Below are 20,825 nucleotides of genomic sequence, written 5' to 3'. Positions count from 1 at the left end.
CTGGACATGGGCTGACAATGTGTGCTCACAGCTCAAAGTCAACCATATCCTGTGCTGCATAAAAAGAAGCATGACCAAGAGGTCGAGGAAGGTGATTATCCCCCTCTACTCCACTCTGGTGAGACCTCATCTGGAGTCCTCAGTACAGGAAAGACATGGACCTGTTGGAATGGGTCCAGAGGAGGTCACAAAAATCAGAGGGCTGAAGAACCTCTCCTATGAGGAAAGGCTGAGAGTTGGAGAACAGAAGGCTCCAGGGACACCTTAATGCAGCCTTTCAATATTTAAAGGGGGTTTATAAGAAAGATAGAGACAGGCATTTTAAACAGGTCCTGTAGTGATAGGACAAGGAGTAATGGTTATAAAACTGAAAAAGGGTAGATTCAGACTAGATAAGGAAAAAGTTTTTTATGCTGAGGGTAGTGAAATGCTGGCACAGGTTGCCCAGATAGGTGATAGATGCCCCATCCCTGGAAACATTCAAGGTCAGGTTGCATGGGGCTGAACAACCTGATTCAGTTGAAGATGTCCCTGCTCATTGCAGGGGGGTTGGACTAGATGACCTTTAGAAGTCCCTTCCAACCCAAGCCATTCTACGAATCTATCTAATCATCTTAGTAAAACCTCACCACCATGAAGTTGTAGAATTAAGGAATTGTGGGGGAACACTACTTGTACATAAGTCAGTGACATTCCAGTGTTTTAAACCATTTACAGATAAAAGTTTCACTTACGTACCAAACCCCAAAACACTACACCTTCTCCCAAACACCATCAATGATTCCTGGGTAACCAATGTTTCGGAAACAAGACAAACACTTCAGCATATTCATTGCCTACAGCACAATTTATGCTTGTACTAGAGATACAATTCCTTTCAGCCATTATAGTAATTTGTAGCACATATGCTCCTTGGCTAACTGCTATACTTTCAGAAGGCAACTACGTACTCGAGTGAAATGTGAGCAAGGGACAACATGTGGAGTCCTTTCTTGACTGGGAGAGAAACAAGTCAGAAAACTGTATGAGGCACAGTAATTTTCATAACATCATCTGTAACAGCTGCTGCCTCCTCTTCCTAATGAGGAGGCAAATTATCTAGTAAGTATGGATTTTCACTTGCCTATCAGACAAGGGAAGTGGGAGCCTGCTATGGTTGCAAAAGTTAAGAATTGAGAAAGAAGTGAAATGACTTTCACCCTTTATCACACTAGCCGCACTTCTATCTACATATATGCATACAGAGCATATACACATAGATCCTATATATACACTTTTATCCTTATAGATACTATATATAATTGTATATATGTAAAAAAGTGTATATATCACCTGCATATATATACACATTCCTATTATGACTGAATGCCCAAATAATCAATTGCTTTGACATGCTGAAGTACATAAACAGGTCCAAACTAGTTAATGTTTACTCAGACACCAATCCCTCAAATTCAAGAGGTCATAACCATCCAGCAAAAATACAAAAACCAGCTGAAATCTACAGTTTGCAATGAAGTTACAAGAGCAATTTTATACCAAACTAAACGTATCCTTGTCAATTCCTACACTATCTCTAACCACAGGCTAATAAGGGTTAATAAATATAGATCTTAATTACTTGCAATAACTACAAATTAAGATACTGATCTCCCCTGCCCAAGTAGAAAAGATGAATCATTCTCTAGTAACTCCACTTCAACAGTCAAACATTTACACATTTAAAATATTCACAGAATTCTCCCAATTATCTTCAAAATGTTAAATGAAGCTATCTATATACTGAGAAAAGTAGATGGTTTGATAATATTACAAAAAGCAAGCTAAACAATGCATAGCTACCCAGAAGACAATTTAACACTGAAACACACAGTTTAGTGCCAAAAATTCAATTGTGGAAGACAGTGTTACCATACTTCAATATAATAACCTATAGTGCCAAACATCATCCATACCTAATATATGTCAGTTCATGAACACATTTGCTTTGAAACTCTTCCAAAGAATTGGAGGCTGGGCAGCAGATACACCTCCTGGCACAAAACCAAAACACTTTAAAACATGTTCCCTGTAAAACAAATAGAATAACCACAACAGTGTGTCTAGACGACCCTTGATTCTCATTGTAAGACCAAAGCAGAACAGAGGAGGAAGATAATGCAACAGCAGAGTGGGTTAAAAGACAAAGTTAGAAACAGCCAACTAGAAAAATCTCAGAAAAAAGCTGCAAGGAAAGGGAAGGAATGGCCACAAAGTCTGCACTGCAGAAGGAAGCGCAGCTTAGAAGGTGGTAAATGTGAACCTACAGAAATCAGGTAAATAAGCCTTTAGTAGACATCAGGGATATGAAAAACATTCAGGAACCACTTAAAGTTTAAGATAAGGCTTTACAGATGCAGAAGCTAAATCTACAGCTGTAGGTGAAGTTTTAATAGTTTCTTACCTGTTAAACACAAAAGTTTAAGTTAAAAAAACAGAACGATTTGTATTCTCTCAGGCTCCTTGCCCATTACAGGGTATCCTGGCAACAGCAAAAAAATCTTTCAATCTACAGTATTAGCAGATTAGCAGGACTGAATTAGGATTGAATTAGATGAAGCAGATTTCTTCCTACAACGACAAAAAAAACATTTTAATTTAACACTTAACAGGTTCTATTCAATAGCTCAACAACTGCATGAATACTAAGTATTGCTTTGCAGGGAGAAAACATACGAACTGAAGGAGGAAACTTGCTAGGAAGAAAAGTATTAGTTTAGTGCAGCATACTCTGAGAATAAATTCAAAAGCAGCTTGTCATCTGAAATACTTCAGAATTTTTAAACCAACTTTAAACATTCCCCCTTTACTTTTGGGACACAAAGGAAGAAACTTTATTGCCTCATTGAAATAAAACTGCCTTTATAATTTATGCTTGACTATGGAATCTAACACAAATCCAGACTTCTTTTATAAACTATTAACAATTTTATATGAAGTAACATCTCCAGATCTAGAAATATCCATTACTAGAGGCTTTCGCAGCAGTCTTTTCTATCCCCATAACTATTCTCTTGTTATAGTAACATCTGATTTATCCATAAACCTGCACAGAAATAAACAGACAAGCATTAAGAACGCTAGTATTTTGGCATGTCTGTATAAACAATTCAGCCAGTTTCAATTTGAAATCAGTTTATCTTACAGAAAAAAACAATACAGTCCACATATAGACTTATAAAGTAACCAGCTCTTTTAAGACAGCATTTGGTCATCTAAAATTCATCATTAAGACAACCCCTGCTTTTGATAGTTTAATTCTTGGAATGTAAAGCAAAGTAACATTAAAGAGCTTAATTAGATATCCATAACTGGACTCAGAGTGACACTTACCTGCCTGTGCTTTGGTCAACACGAGCTAGGCAAGAAATAGCATCCTATCAATTGATGCTTCTTTCTCATGTACCGTTTCTGGCAGTTGTAAGATGAATTTCTAATACAAACATTCGCCTTCCCTTTCCACCAGTTAGAGGGCTTTTTGACTTTGCTTTTTTAATGCAGGTTTCAATCAAGACAAGACTTTTGGTTTTTTTGGGAACATGGGTAATATTGTTCATGGAAAAAAAAAAGTAGAAATACTAGCAACTAAGAAAGGTAGCAAATATACAAGCATGTTTATTAATCCATGTCAGCGGCTACCTAGTATTTGTCCAAAAAGCTCTATCAGAGTTTGTCACAAATATATCTTTGGCTAAAAAAAAAAAAAAAACAAAAAACAAACCACCAAACCACAGACCTCAAAAGCATTTCAAGTACTCCACCAAAGAGAAGAATGATTTAACTTTACACCTTCTGTGTTAAAGCAGCTGCGTCTTCAAAGCTGTTCCATGATCTTTGCAGATGATTTAATAGTCTGTCAACCTAAAGATATACACTACAAATAAATTCCTCTTGAACTAAAAGAAACTCTTGCATTCTAGTTAAACAATCACCCAGTAAGAGTGCTTTTTCTTAGCTTTGTTAGGACTAGTAAGTTTTGTGGCTTGAAATACCATGTTGCTTGTTATCTCCAACAGTTCTGGAACCAACAGCATTTTATTCACAACAGCACAAAGACTTCAAGCCTTAATGTATACAAACACTAAACACAACTTTCCTTAAGGTTATTTTAGTAACCAAGATACACATGAACTGAAGGTCAATGCAATACATTGACCATAATACTTTCAAAGGTCACGTGTTTTTCATCCGTAGTCCTTCAGGTCTACATGTCAAGTAGATATGCCAATCCCTTGTGAGTCAAGTGACTAACTAGAGCAGAAAAAGTAAATAAGTTTACTAGACCTAGTTTGCTTTACTAAAGTTTCATTGAATTATTTCTGCATTTCAAATGCATACGTTTCAAAACAAGAACTCCAAGGGAGAGAATGTCACTTCCTCAACTGTGTCATATGAGAGCAAAATATGAAGCCTGCTTAGCTCAATGTACTTTCAGAAAAGTTTGCAAATTCTTAAGACACTGTCCACAGAGATTTCAATTGCCAGTAAGACTGTCAAAATGAAAACCACTATTACTCTTCCCCTTACAAGGATGTCTTTCTGGTATTGCTCTATTCCTCTTTGTGTTTGAAAACTTCAGTGTCTAAACATCATTGTTCAGCACCAGAACAATCAGGTTCTGAATTCAAGGCAGTAGGATTATATAGGAAAATAAAAAACACCAGTGTAATCAAAGTTAACAATATACTAGCACTGCAAGTATTAGAGCATACCCTGGGAAGGGTATTCCACAAGAAGCCTGCTCTGGTCAGTCCGGTCAATTTTTCAATCTGGTCAATTTTTCAGTCCACCTCAGAATCTACAAGAGTAGAGAGTTTAAAGAATGACTTCTACTCAGTGGTATAGATGGTTTACTGGCTGAGACGGTTCCCATCCACAGCACAGATTAGGTATTGAAAGGGACTGCAGTATGAACAAAAGAAAAACCACGGGAGTTCTTTCCTTAAAATAATAATAAAATGAGTCAACTGATTGGGTGAAGTTCAAGTCTATTTAAAAATCTGGCTTTCCTATATCCAGGGATGGCTCACATCCAGCAATCAATCCAGCCACATTAACATGGTACTTCTGTCAGGCAGAAGTGGGGCCATGATGGAAGATACCAAAAATTTAAACCTGAAGATAATGTGCAAAGGCAGGATGTAAGAACTGTCTTGTACACGTATTACATTCAAATACAAAACTACGGAAACTCATCACCACTAGAACATATCCATGCTCACGTTTATCTGATATACCTGAAACCTAAAGCAAGGCGCAACTATCCAGGAGAGCATCCATCTTCACTGGAGTGCAACAGCATGGAAAAGCCTGTTTAAAGGCTAAAGTATTACCTGATGAAATTTATTTACACTTTTTTAAACAGAGAAGTTAACCACTATTGACCAGCTGCCATAAACAAGACTAATCAAATTTTATTAATGCTGCATGGACTGGGACATGTCTACTTCTAAAACCATTCCCATGCATCTCTATTGGCCCAAACACTGAAACTACACAGGTCCCTCTGCAACATTTGTGCATCCTGGAAAAAAAAAAAAAAAGGGGGGGGCAAGAACTGCAAGCTACTGAGTTGTGCTGTTTTTACAGTAATTCATTCCATGCATTCAAAACAGTAACTTTATATAACCCACTACATCTGAAATAAAGTTGTTATAATTAGGTTTTTGCCATGTAAAACACCCCAGTGAAAAAATTCCAGTTTCTTTTTCTAGTCCACACAGCCCATCATGGGGGCTGACAAACCCACTAGCAGAACACCAGCATCTCTTCAGAAAATAAAGGTATCTGAACAACAATTAGTAATGGGAAGCATAGGCCACTGCATGGTTTAGTTCTATTCCCTCTTCAGGCTATATTGTACTCAGAACAAATGCAAGTGTTTTTATGCAACACTGTGCCTAAGTAAAAAATAGATTTCCAATTCCCTTTTTTCCACTGGCTTATTGGTCCAGAAAGATTTCCCAGTGAAGTTACAGTCTAGCAATACAAAACTGTTCAATGTTAATGCTCAAGGCATAGCACTGCGAAATCATCATTTAAGACTCAGCATTGCTCCTTACCACACACCTCTCCAAATGTCTGGTGGGAAAAATAAAGATAGTAACATGTTCTTTAGAACACCCATATCTTAGGGCTTACTACAGAAGTTAATCAGGAACACCTCTTCCCAAAAACTTTATTCATATAAGCAACCCCTTGAACAGATGATTTAGATTTCTTCAGAGAAAATAAACTTGGCCTCAAAATGTTGTCCACCACCATGAATTTGGCAGGGTGGAGACAGATGAAGGGCAGAGAAATTAGTGCATCTGATCTAGTTCAGAATTCCAAATTGTGAACTAGTGAAATTCATAAAAAAATTTGTGTAATAACCAAGGCAACTTTTAAACACTAAGAAGTGTCTCTACTTATGCTAGGACTTAAACTCTGAATGCTTTGGCTTTCAGATCTAAACACCTTGCTTAGAGTGCACACCTGTATGCTGAAATGTCACCACCCCCACACAGGATGAGGCCCAGGATTGAAATTCCCTTCGGTCTGACAGGAGTGCTACAGGAGGCTTCGAGGGCTACACAAAGCAGCTCTGCACCACTGCCTGCTGTGCAGTGTCCCTCTACTGCCTCCCCAACACTGGTCAAACTTCTGCCATTTCCAAGGGGTGACAAATGCAGTTGGTGGATGAAGAAGGGAAAGAGTTTTTCTGCCAAGTTCACATGCTGCAACAGCTCAAAGGGTCTGTCAATCACCAGGGGCAGCACAGCCAAGGAAGGGGGAACCATCATTAGGGACAGGGCAACCAGGATTGGTCGCTTCTGGTTTTGCCCCAAATCATATCACCTTCAGCCTGCTGCACGATTGCAGAGTAGAAGTTCTTCTGAATCTGACGATAAATAAGGTGACATAGAAGACTGAATTTGTACAACTCAACATCAACCACCTGATAATCTGAAAGTGTAAACAAGTCCTGAACTCTTGTACCACTACTCTGGAAATGTAAAAATCAGTAATGGTGATGCTTCAACAGTACACTCTTCCCTTTTTGTCTGAACAGTTAAGGAAAAACCATTTCAATTTATGTAGACAGCCTTAAGGTTAGGTGTATGAATTTCAGCAGACGTTTCCTTTTCTTAAGCATTAATTCTATTCTCTTCCAGTTAGTACTCTCAAAAGGTGCGTGAGTTTGGATTTTTTCTTCAAGCCTCAGATCAAAAGGATACAGTCACCATGGCTGCACTGGTTCTGTGCACGACTTGAGCCACAGGATTAGTTTTCAGCATTTCAACCCATCCCACTCTGCTGCAGCCAGATGGAACACTGCTGAAAGAGCAGGCTAGAGATGAGACGACTGTTTGGACATGCTTACCAGTATCATACTGTTGCTTAATAAAGAGTTCCCTGAGGTAGTACTAGAACCAGTGCTACCAGAGGGCAATACAGCTGCATCAGACGCTTTGCTGTACCAAAGCTACTTAGCTCTGTCTCTCACTTCCCTTAATTAACATAAATACAACATGTTAACTGGCCATACAGCTTTTGAACCCAAATCACTATGCAGCACAGCACATTAAACAAAAGCATATGCATAACTGGCTTGGGCATTTCTACCAAGGCACTGTAGCATATCATGTGAACATACCCATTTTCTCTGAACAGCCTTTATCTGTTCAGATAAACAAGTTCATCCTTCTTTTCACCTCACTGATTAAACCTCGAAAGTTGAACACAAATCAAATTTTGAGGTGCATGAAAATACAAGGATGTAGAAGAAAGCTGCTTATTTCAGCAACCAGGACACTCGAGTGTTCCTTCTGTATAGACAGTGCATTCAAGTCTTATGAGCTTTCTTTTTTTATGCAAAATCTTGTGTCTTGGCAAAAAGAATACTTAAAGATTGTTTGTAGTTCAGAAGCCAAAGTTAGCAGCCTGCCAATGTTTTGCCTCCTGAAGCTCTAGTAAGCTATAGCTGCTGCCAGAATTAGAGTGGACCCTTTCACTGAGACAGCAACTTCAAAATTAAATCCAAAGCTGTCTGTCACTTTTTGTTCGACCCTTCACTTTCATTAAAGGTTCCTCAGAACTGCTGCTCAGGTAACCTGCATTTTCACTGCAGGTTACTTGAACTGCACTAGTTAAAGGCTATGAGCAAGATTATCCTCCTGCTTTTCCTCATATTTTAATAGTTTTGTAAACCTTAGTAAGTTTTATAAGTTTTGACAGCTGCACATCTTGAAGATGTCAGGTGAGAGACTGCCTTTTTAATTAGGATATCAAGAACCGCATCACTAAATATATTAACTATGATTTCTGTGCTACCAGATCCTGTGAAAACTGACAGAACTAATCAACCCACCTTGCATGCACGCACAGGCTAATGCTCCCCTAACATGACAGTATCAGACACACGTTTTGCTTTTCAGACTGGAAGTTGAAATCTCTAACACTCTTCAAAGACTGTGCAGGTCCGATAGCATGAAAAGAAAAACTGAACATATTTCCTCTTTTAATCTTTAAGCAGGTTAAAATAAATGTTTGATTTTGATTTACCTCTTGGGGAAAGATTATTAATTTAACTTAACTTACAAAAAAGCTTAAGCCCCATCTATACTTATTTCTACAATCTCTAAATTTTCGTGTTTATCAATACAAACCCTAGTACAAAAGCAGAAAAGTTATTCCAAAGCCAAGCTAGAGAAATAAAATGCAGCAGCACCTAGATAAAAGGAAAGTGACGCTACTGTACCACACTTGCTTATCTAAATGTTGGTATCTGCATTTAGACAAACGCTTTAGTGCCATCTGAAATCTTCCCTAGTTTAGTGACAATGTTGTGGCTTTATTTGAGCATTCAACCAAGTAAGAGCACTCTCCTTTTGTTTAGAGAACATACTCCATACATTTGGGAAAAGAGGTTATACAACTGTTTTCCCATCTCTGCAGGTATCCTGAAGATGAAATTAAGTAGTTGGAAAATAAAAATATTTTAATACATATGGAATGTCAATTAAGTACTGGATGCCAATCAGTTGGGTTACCTTATCACTCAAAGACATCTGAGTAGAAATTCAATATCCTCCACAAGCATTTTACCACCATAAAGTGCTAGAAAGCTCCCTGCCCCACGTTATTTAAACAAGTACTTAGCATTACATAGCAAAACTAGAGATAGAGGCATAACTTGCTTTATTTTTCTGAAAGAATCAGCCACAAAACTAAGAAAAAACAGCTTTGAATGAGGAGAGTTCCCCAAGTCTCACCTACAGAAGTTTAATCAGTATCATTATTTGGGTTTATGGAAAAATAAGTTCTAAAAGAGAAATTAGAAACCCAGCAAAATAATGAAAGATCAACTGAAAAGGCAACTTGTACATAAGAGTTTGAAGTGGCTAATAAGTTGTTATTTTTCTTCCTCCCTCTCCCACTCCCCATGCAATTTATATTTTTGGAGCAAATCACTCCAATAATCTGAGTTTTGCCATGCTGTGTTTTACAAACCACGCACATTGCAATTACACCACATTTTTCAGGCACAGATGCCTCTAGTGCCTCCCCTGAACAAAAGTATGCCTTTCCCACAGAACTCTTCTATTTTGATGAACAATACTAGAGTCAAGATTGCCCAACAGAATAAGCCACCTTCTTCCAACTGCAACATGCACCCTACTTATGAAGAAAAAGCTGAAGTTTTATATGAAAGTGCCAAACCTACTCTGTTTTCTCTGTAATCTTCAAAATAATCTTTTTAAAGCTTTAGTTCAATGCTTCTCTCTGAAGCGTCAGAATAATACATTTGTTGCACACTGTCTTTCAAAATTCTACCAGTTTCAAGTGGCAAACTACAGGTCAAGTCTACCTCAAAGATTTAGTAACATTTCTTAAGAAAACTGTTTTCAAAGGGAGATTACTTTCATATTCTAAATCTTCACACTGAAGTGATCCTCAGTTATGCAATATCATAAGTGCACTAATATATTCATGCAAACAGTTCAAAAAACCCATTCAAGCAATATGCCACAGGTTAGTGATACTATGTTGTTTTCAAATAACGCTTACTTCAACTGCCTGTGTTTCTTCACTCTCTTTGAAGATAGGGCTACAACACAGTAATTCAACATACTTCTAGCATCCATTCCTTCCTACAAGTCCCTTCTCTAGCCACCAGTGTATCTGTCAACAATTTTCTCCCACTGAAACAAGAGGTGTCAACTCTCAACATTAAGTGTTACTTTATTAACTAGGAATTGGTGGAATAGGTTGTCCAGATAAGTGGTAGATGCCCCCTCCCTGGGAAGTGTTCAAGGCCAGGTTGGATGGGGCTTTGAGCAACCTGGGCTAGTGGAAAGGGAATTAGAACTAGACAAGCTTTAAGGTCCCTTCCACCCCAAACCATTCTATGATTCTATGAAATAACAATGTTATAATTAATCCAAATGCAAGACAAATAGTTACCAACAACTGCATTGATAATTTACAACTATTGAAAACTGATACTTCTGTGCCCTGTGACTACTCAAGGGATTTGAGGAATAAACTTTCAAGGAAAGCAAGCCATTTAAAATGCTAGCTCAGAACTTACAATGGCATTTATAATAGCCCTAAAAAGCAATGCCCTGCTGAGCAGAAACTTAGAAGTCAATTTACTTAAGACCTGAATAGAAGTCTTTAATTCTTTTATCCTGTTAAGTAACATTTAGGGTTCCACAAAGATTTTGACAAGTAAGTCTTACTACCATTCCATGAAGTCACTAGTATGGCAAGTGGCACAGAAATTAACTTAGTTTGAAATGCTTGGAAGATCTAAACCCAAAACTTTACAGGTGGTTTAGCTGCAATTAAAAGAATACAACTTCATCTATTTCCCTTTCCAACTTTCTTTATTTTCAACTGCCAGTTTGCTTTTGGTTTTGGGGGATGGATTCACTGGCTGTTCCTTGAAGTTTTTCCTATACTAAAAAAATTCAGATCGCTTTTTTCTCTCTACAAAAACCCTCTCAACAGTAAAACACATTCACCATTTTTACTTTTCTGCTGCTTAGTAGTTCCACTATATAACATCAATTACCAATTCACATTTTTAGAAAAGACCTTAATCTTCACCATCTCAAATTTTAAAAGTTAGACATTGAGATAAGCTATAATCCCTTCCCCTCATGAGGATGAGATCAGCATCACAGTTACAAATTTTTTATTGTATCTAGCAATAATTTCATTCTTGGCTGCATGGGGCTACAACTTCAACATGGGAGGGCAAAAAGCAACCCCACTGCATTCTAGTCTCCAGCCGTATTATGGCTAGCATATTTTTCTGAGGAGTGTAACTCTCCAGAATTCCCAAGTCCAGAGAAGGGGAGGATTGAACCGGTGTATTTCAAAGGAAAAGATGCTGTACCAGCATTAACATCATTGCTTTCTGTTATATCCTAAAAGGAAGCCAATTTCCTATAATGAAAGAGATCTGACACCCACAGGTGTTTCCCTATATTACAACAGATACCAAACAACCTAAGGGTTTTTCAGACTTTGAATTTCTTCAGACACCCATATATGTGAGATTCCTATTTTCTTTTTTTTCCCCCCCTTTGGAATTATAGAGATGGGATATCAAAGGCAGACCAATCTGGGCAACTAAATTTCCTATTCAGTAACTGGAGACTTACGGATTAATTTGTATTTATAAATTGCATTTCTGAAGCAGAACATCCAAGCCAGGTGTGGCTAGTACTCAGTTCAGCCATGTCAAGGTTCTAGTCTTTTTTGGGGGTGGGTGGGCTGTGCTCAAAATAAATAACACTGAAGTGCATAGCAAGACAGCATACCAGAAGACAGCCACAGAAAAAAAGAAAAGTATGTGCCCATCTGACTGGAATCATAATAATAAGACAAGTGAACCTGGCACAACTACTGAGAAATCATTCAAATATTTATAATGGGTTCAGAAATAGTAAAGTTGCAAGTTCAGTCCACAAAACACACATTACTGGTCTCGCAGCAAAATTTATAAACTTTTCAATTGTGACTAGAAGAGAGCCTTGTCCTCAAAAACACAGCTTTCATTATCTCATGGCAAATTAAATCCCTTTTAAATGAAGAAAGACATCCCGTAACACCACAGGTAAAGCAACAGGAAGGACTCAATAATGGCAAAAGGAATTGTCAAGTTTTACAAGTATCTAACAGCTAATTAAAATTAGGCACTGAATACTACTATCAGCTCACAGTCATGACAGCAACTACCTTCTCTTACAACCTGCAGAGCTCAGCAAGTTCTACAGTGGTCTGACACCAGCTACTGGGTTTCTATCTGCCCTGCCTTTAAATCTTCCTTCATTTCCCTTCTTCGAAGGGCCACTCGCTAAAACAAAACCAGCACACTAATCACTACAGTAAAGGCAAGCAGCATGAAAAGACACATTTAGGATTTTTATGTTGACCATTAAGAAACACAGACCTCTCACTAATGTTATCTTTACCACCTCCTTTATCAGACAGATTTCATCTAAATACAACATCTTTTTGCCATTAAATGTGGCTTGAAGCTGTAACAAAAAGCCCATGATCAGCATTAAGTACACAGACAGAAGGATCCTTTGATAAATGCTTGTTTGTCACAGCCGAAAGGAAGAAGTGACTACTTCATAGCCAGTTCAGCCTAACTTCTACAGCTGTCATTCACAGGCAGGGAAAAACCACTTATCAAAATGTTATCAGCCCTCAGAAACGCCATGAGCAGCAAGTGACAAACTCCTCCTTCATAACAGCCAGAAAGAGAAACATGGAAGACAGGAATACAACCCCTATGCTGCTGCAGTTTTCAAATGGACTTCCATCTGGAATGCACACTGACCAATATCAACATGACATGGAAGCTGGTTTCCTGTAGATGCAAGCCACTTACAAGATAAACAGGAAATCCACCTACCCAAAGTGGATCTGTCCCTGCCACTACCACAGCTTTGTTTTAGCAGTCTCTAGACTTTACATCCTTTTTCAAGATTTCTGGTGACAGCAGCTAAATTTCTCAAACAAACATAATCTACTACTAAATATTTTCTAGAAGAGTTATCTTCCAAAGATACCTGGATATCTGACAAGTCTGTCAAGGCACTAGGAGAAGCAGTAATATGAATTACTGTGGTTCAAACAAGTCCTAAAGTTTTCAGCTGAGCTCTTTAGATTGGAGCCTGGTCAAAGTAGTACATGGTAAGTAAGAACTAAACATGAAGAGAGCCCTATGTCTGCTTTAAAGGTAAGGTTACAGTCTGTTTCACAGAAAGAAGTTTTTTCACCAAGACCTTACCTATGATTTTTGCCCTACCGTAACTTAGTAAAAAAAAAACACAAACAAGAACCCCATAAAACTTGGTTTCCACTATACTTACACAAAATAAAAGCAAATAGCATTATATTTTTACAGTTTCTATATGAGAAACACTAACTGTATAACCACTGCCATACAATAATGCAAAAATTCACCCTTTGGAGGCGGCGGCTGATACTGCTTTCACAATGTAAGTAGCATTGAAGTAATATGAATCTGTGGCAAGTCAAGCCTTTAGAAACATCCATTACTCCCTCATTTTCTGCTCCAACTCAACCACTCAAACCAGTTACAGTACAATGAAAAAAAATAACATGTATTCACATCTGTACTAGCATTGCCTACAGCCACCGTACTGACTGTATTGCACTACTTGAAATTTGATTAACTTGCTTTTGATTTATCTATGAATTAGAGCACTACAAGAAGTGAGAAGTATACACCCCCTAACTGGGGACTAGCATCTTATGCTTCGCTCTTCTAGAATAAGATAAAGTACATTTACAAAAAGCATCTTCCTCTCTACTACTAGTTTGGTAAATAATGAGATTCACTCTAAAAACCTCTAGGAGAAGTTAAATTTGCACAATAGTATCTTACTTTATATACTCAGATCCAGTTAGAAACTCTGCCTGCGGTCATTGAAGGTGGGATCTGTGCCACTGAGTAGCAGGGATAAAAGTGGCCTAGGATTCACCTGCTACATAGTAACAATGAGAATGTGTTTAGTACCGGAACGTATTTAATGAACTCAGAAATAAGTCACTAGTTTTTACTTAAAATTGGAAGTTTCCATCCTGAGTCCCAAGCATGTTTTACCCAACTGGAAAGCACACAGCCCTTTCACAAGCCTCATGTAGGACCTGCTTGGTCATTACAACAAGGCTTTATTTTTCTTCATGCTCAGAAGTATCTTCTGGCACAACTGACAAGAGCCAGCCTATGGTCTTTCAGTGCTCTATTTCCAGAAGACCCAGTGGGCACAGGATAGAGACCACTAGGCCACGTACTCCACCTCCTTGCAGATACACAACTCAGACCGGATATAAATGCTTAGAATTATCTCATTCTAAACGAAATAGGCATGTTCTCAAACTTCCTCCAAGGAAGCTAACTAACCCTCAAATGTCACTATGGAGCGGTTTCTTCTTGTGCGTACATATATGCTTTTTTACTCAGTTCTGCTCCTCTTCACATCTTTAACCAAATCCTCACTACCAATTTCATAGGTGCTCTTAGCCGTTTTGCCAACATGCCTAACAACATACACCACTACTCCAGAAGTGTATTACAGCTTCATAAATCCATACAGTTGTACACTGAGGTCCTTTTGGGATTCTTCTCCACTGCTGGCATGCAACACATTGCATAAATTCTGTCACTGAGCATTCCAAGTTTAAGTCCATTGGAAGATGAAAAGATACGCCCATTTAACAGGATTAGGGAATGATTATACAGAGTAACATCAAGAATAAAGAACAGTCAAAGTTGGGAACTTCTTCACCCGCTCCAAATCATACATATCACTTCAAACAGGCTTCCTGGCACTTTATGGAAATTATTAAATAAACAAAGGTCATAAAGTGTCTTGTATTTTACAGTAACAGATTTTTTCCCAATATTGTGTGAAAAACTATTCCATAAACAAGCAAGTTGCTAACAGCTTATACCAAACATCTTCCTGATCCTATCAATTCAGTCTATCCCATTTCCTGAGAAGTGTCCCAAGCCAGCTATAGAGCTGCATATAACATCCAAGAATAGGAAAAACATTTTACTTTAGTTGCTTAGTAGCATATGGTTTCTAAAACAGATGCTGGCACCCTGACACACCACAAAAACAATTAAACACGCTACACAAAGCTTTCAACATTACATTCATATTACCAACATATTTTCTGACTGATCATTCAGGCCTACCTCCCACCCCGAAAAATATCAGGATCAAACATGATCTCTAAATAGTTTCCCAAGTTCTTTGCTCTTTTCTTCCAACTTGACAAAATGAAACAAGCAAGACATTATTTCTCATTTATCCCTACTTGCTTTATTATTCTGGAAAGTTTTGCCAAAAACAATGGCTCCACATCTTGTTTTCTGTATAATCTAATCGGACATCTGGTCTTCTAGAATTTGGATGTCGTGTCTACTTCAAGATAACACACTACTCCTAGACTTGGCACACAAAATAAGAGCATACACAGCAATCTTAAGGGTCACAGATGAAGGTGCTACTATAAGAGATGAATCTAGATGGCAGGCAATATGCTTTAGACACCCTACCTTACTACAGAAGCAGATCACTATGCTCTCATACTAGTGCCTCTTGGGCCACTAGCCCAAGCATAAAAGCCACGGTTTCCATCATAGCTTCCAAAGGCCATAAACTAACCCAGTTACATGTGAGAAGTGAACATGCAAGCCTCCTACCCACAAAGATGTAGTGTAGTATGCTGAAACACTGAAGCTAGAAAACATCTCAATATACTGATACAGAAGAACCTTAACTAACTGTAGAGTTCAGTAAACACATACTTCAAGGCTTTTTAAGCACTTGGACAAAAATGGACATCAGTGGAGAGAAAGGACCAGTATTCTTCAGAATGTTCCTCCCTTCTGACTGCTTGAATCCCATACTGGCTGTTTTTGAGCCAGCTCTTTAGTGTTTCATAGTACATGCATATCAAGCTTAAGCCGAGTAGAGAAGCAAAGCTGTTGAGCTATAATAACAGAGTTCACTCTCTAACCATCTGTTAATACTAGAACTACATATATCATGTTCTGCTTTAATACTGCTAAATTCAGATTCCACTCTATTAGTTCACTTGAATTTCACACTTAAAACATCATCTGATTCTCTGATTGGTATACAGGTTATAGCATCACCTCTGTTAACTGCAACTGAGAAGGGTTCTGAAGGCAACAGTCACATTTTTCTCATTTTAGCAAGTCAATAGAGTGAACAGTTTGCAGGCAGTAAAGGGATAAACTATTTAGTATTTTTAATTCCATAAGGAAATAATAATGTTGATCTCTATTTACAAGAATCAAAAGATATTAGTCACATCTGTTTACATATAAATCTAACTTGCTTGCAGAGAAGCTATATGCACTACCCTAGACATTCCTGTCAAACAGATCCCCTTTCCTGAATTTCTAAACTATAACTTTCACTTTAATTCAGTGTTTTCCTTAAGTTCATTGTAAACAGAGGTCTTCAGCAGTTCTTCTAGCCAAAATAAGACCTTCTAGTAGTATTAGAAGATAAATTCCGTTAACTTGAAAAGTGCAGGATTCAATACTGCATACACATTCTGCTTTTCACACAGAAAGCAAATATGCATCACCTAAATTGAAGCAATATCATAGATGGAGGATACATGAGTTAAGTGAACATAACTTACTTAGAACTACAAGCTGTAAAGAAATAAACATGCACACTAGATACCACATTTGCACAAAGTCTCATTAACAGGTTACATATTAAAAGGTAATTCTGTACTATTCTCTTATATTTTTATTACAGAGACTTGCAAGCTACAGTTAGTCCATGCCTCACTACTGAAAACACAAATAACACAGAATTCAGACTCTTACTAGAATATATGTTGTGAAATACGGAAAATGCACGCTGCAGTTCAAGTAACTGTAGTAATCTATTTCAAACACTGCAACAGGGGAGTCTTCCCATCTTTCAGCATTCCAGAATTTTTTAAAAAAAGACACATGTAATTCTGCAGTTCACAAGCTACTTTATATACCACCTAGAAACTTTAAACTAATATTCGTGAATTAACCCCCCCCCAGCAAAATCAAATCCAAAACCAAACACAGAGCGCACTGTTACAGTACACTTAGACTCCTTCCACTGAAGATTTTAAACGTAAGTAATATCACTAGCAGTAACACAAGCTTTAATTTTTAAGTTGTCAACATCTCACAAGGAACGCTTCCTAAAGCTATCCACCCACTCTTAAGTTTTCTGCACTCTTCCATCGGAACACTTTTCTAAAATAAGCAACACACCTATTCAAAGTATCCTACTGTTCTAACTTAAATAACATCTATCCTGACAGCGATATTTATTCCGACAATTGTATTTCTGTCATACAAGACTAACACTAATTCCCTCTTACACTTCGAGAAATTCTTAGCGACAAAAGCAAAACAAAACCAAAAGAAATCGCAGGTTCAAAGCCAGATTTTGCTATATGTATTTAACAGCGTTTAAAGCTTACCCAAACACTGCTATGCTCTAAAAAAAACCCCCAAAAAATCTAATTGAAAGAAGCTGCCTTGTTAAAAACCAAAACAAACAGAAAACTCAAACAACCAAAAAAAAACCCAACCAGCAAGCAGCGTCCTCACAGGACTATCGAGGCACTGATTTTAAAGAAGGAAGGTGAATGCAAAATGAGCTATCAGCAAGACTTCTCTGCTTTATTATCCCAGCGATAACATCGAAGCCAGTATAAAGTTCTCTAAGTTACAGCAACAGCACAAGTGACTGTCGGGGGAGGGAGCAGCGCAGCTTCTTTCCCCATTTCGACAAAATATTTCACCCAGTTTAGAGCTCCTCCGGTGTACCGGGGAACAATGCACCGCCCACCAGCCCCACCGCGCCACGGCCGGCCCCGCGCCACAGCAGGCCGCCAACACTCCGCGCCCAAAAGCTGCCGTGGAGCGGCCGCGGCGTCCCCGCCCCTCCGCGGCTGCCGGCCGGCTCCCCACCCGGGATGAAGCGCCACGGACACCAGGAAGAACCTTCGGAGCAGCTGCCGAAGGACCCAACGTCACGACCACGGGAAGAAGAGAGGCGACGGGCGGGCAGCGCTTCCCCCCGCGCGGCCCAAGCCTTCCCCGCCGCGCCCAGGCCCGCGGCCCCCCGCAGCCGCGCCGTGGCCCATCGCGCGTGGCCCGGGCGCTGCGGGCTCAGCGGTGCGTGTGAGAGGGGGCGTCGCACACGACGGGCCCCAGCAAGCTTCGCCAGGACCCAGCCCAGAGGCGCCTGAGAAGCGCCCGAAGCCCCCCGCACGGAAAGGAGCAAGCGCCAGGCCCGCGGCGCCGCCGAAGAGCCGCAACCGCAGCGCCGATTCGCTCGAAGCGGTGGCAGGGAGAGCTCGCCGCTATCCTGCCCGTACCTCGGCAAGCGCGTCGCCCCGCCGCAGGCCCCAGGCTGCCTCCCCTCAGGCGGGAAAGCCACCGCTTGCCACCATCACCGACGCTCCAAGATGGCGGACATATCAGCTCCTGCGAGCCCTCCTCTCCCTCCGCCCCGCCTGCCAATCATACCGCCCCAGCACCGGCCTACTCCTCGGCTCGCGTTTTCCTATTGGGCGGTGTGTGTATCTCGGCCTCTCACTGGCAATTGGGCGGGTGTCAGTCACTCAGCTACGCGACTGCAACAGGGCCGATGGGGATGAAGGCGGGCTCTCGGCTTGCTGTTAACCAATCAATGCGCGGGGCGGCTGCATCTCGCTTCCCACCTTCCCGACTTAGCAACAAGGCGCCGTCAGTCTGACAGGCGTTTCTCTCACCCAATAGAAAGAGCAGCTTCCTTTTGAAAATAAACCCTTTCCGTCCAATCCGGAGCTGCGGCTTCTCAGACCCGGCAGGAGGCCACCGCGGAAGGGGCGGGCGCCTGTGGCAGCGATCTCCTTGTAGCCTTACCCCCTGCGCCTCCCGATTGGCCGGGCCTCGGGGCCACGCCCCCCGGGCGCGGCGCGGGCGCCAAACTGCCTGACAACAACTCGTTGGCGCGCGCGGAGGGGGGGGGCGGCTCTTGGGAGGGGAGCGGGAAGCGGGAAGCGGCTCCAACAGCGCGGGGGAGCTGATCCCGATCGCGCGCTCACCGCAAGCGGGGCTTGGCTTTTTCTAACCTCCAACTCCACCTCGAGAACTGGCGGTATATTTTAACCAAAGTGCACCAGAATATGCGTGTATGAAAACCAGGGGATGCGCGGCACCCCCAGCCCTGGCGACCCTGCCTGCGTGTTGGCTGCAGCGCTGCTGTTTGAGGTGGCAAATTCACAACCCCACTTGGCCAAAGCCCGCTGGCAAGGACCGCTGCTTGAAAGTTCGGGTGACAAATAGCTGAGCAGGTTGCCTCGTGTGCCCCACAACTGGCAAAAAAACACCTACGATGTAGTGTTTTCTGCCCCATGTCTTAGGGCATTAAAACAACCTGCCCAGGATGTCTGTGGCCTTCCTTCACAGACTCACAGAATCATCCCCGTTGGAAAGGGCCTTGAAGCTCCTCCAGTCCAACCATGACCCTCACCCTGACCCTTCCCAACTCCCCCAGATCCCTCAGCGCTGGGTCAACCCGACTCTTCAACCCCTCCAGGGATCCCGGGGACTCCCCCCCTGCCCTGGGCAGCCCATTCCAACGCCCAACAGCCCCTTCTGCACAGAAATCCTTCCTCAGAGCCAGCCTGACCCTGCCCTGGGCAGCTTGAGGCCATTCCCTTGGGGCCTGGCGCTGGGTCCTTGACTCAAGCGACTCATCCCCCCTCTCTGCCCCCTCCTGGCAGGGAGCTGCAGAGGGCCAGGAGGTCTCCCCTCAGCCTCCTCTTCTCCAGACTGAACCCCCCCAGTTCCCCCAGCCGCTCCCCAGCAGACCTGTGCTCCAGACCCTGCCCCAGCTCCGTTGCCCTTCTCTGGCCACGCTCGAGTCATTCAATGGCCTTTTTGGGGTGAGGGGGCCAAAACTGAACCCAGTCATTGAGGTGCAGTCTCAGCAATGCCAAGTCCAGGGGTAGAAGCTTCATGAAGCTTCTCAAATTACTTCCACCCAAAATGGCAGTGACATTACCCCCCCCCCCCTTGCCCCATCTGTTGCCCCTTCACCCCTCAGGGCAGCCCTCAGGTTTCGCAATGTCACTGGAAGGATGACATCCCTGTCCTGGGAGGAGGACACCAGCCAGCCGTGGTCAACAGCACTTCACCTGTGGGCAGCAGAGCTGCCATCAGGTAACCTCCTGGTCTGCTTTCATCAGGTTTTGTCTGGTTCTGCTGAGCTTTTGCCGGTTTCAATGGGGTTTTGTCTGTTTTCAGTGTGGTTTTAACTGGTTTTGTCTGGTTTCCACTGGACATGGCTCTTGAAGAGCTGGGGGCGGGGGGGGCTGTTGACTGGAGGTGCCGCCAGCAAGGTGGGGTGTGCCAGAAATATCTGGCTGCACCCTGGGGTGGCAGCACTGGCCTGGTTACCACCAGCAACTATTTTTGGTGTCCCCCCTCCCTGGACCCATCTTGGTTTTCTGGTGAGGGAAGGTGCAGCTGAAGGGGGCTTTACTAAGCCAAAGACACCACACCTGACCCAGCATGGCAGTTCTGCCCTTTACATTTTGTGTGTTTGGTTGGATTTTTTTAAAGTTTAGGGTTGGCAATGAAGTTTATGTATATAAAATGCCTGTCTGTGAATGAAGGTGTATGGACAGGCCACCGTGCAGAGTGGGGAGTCACCTCC

At 41.3% G+C, this 20,825-nt stretch overlaps 1 protein-coding gene across 4 annotated transcripts in view; it reads right to left on the bottom strand.

Annotated features, from left to right (window-relative positions):
- PPP6R3 (protein phosphatase 6 regulatory subunit 3) overlaps nt 1–18,874 on the bottom strand; it is a 70,930-nt gene extending 52,056 nt beyond the window's left edge. For 2 of the 4 annotated variants that reach the window (XM_074918448.1, XM_074918450.1), the window contains exons 1-3: nt 18,499–18,874; nt 2,444–2,610; nt 1,956–2,068 (exon numbers count right to left, since the gene is read on the bottom strand). The gene's annotated coding sequence lies outside the window, so the exon portion shown is untranslated. The remainder of the gene's footprint in view (nt 1–1,955; nt 2,069–2,443; nt 2,611–18,498) is intronic. The other 2 variants (XM_074918449.1, XM_074918452.1) reach the window with 1 other exon arrangement.
- Nucleotides 18,875–20,825: the final 1,951 nt, after the last annotated feature.

Source organism: Athene noctua, chromosome 14 (assembly GCF_965140245.1).
Source record: "Athene noctua chromosome 14, bAthNoc1.hap1.1, whole genome shotgun sequence".
Classification (NCBI taxonomy): Eukaryota; Metazoa; Chordata; class Aves; order Strigiformes; family Strigidae; genus Athene; species Athene noctua.
The sequence above is the reverse complement of the archived record's forward strand: the minus strand, read 5'-3'. Positions and strand labels throughout refer to the sequence as shown.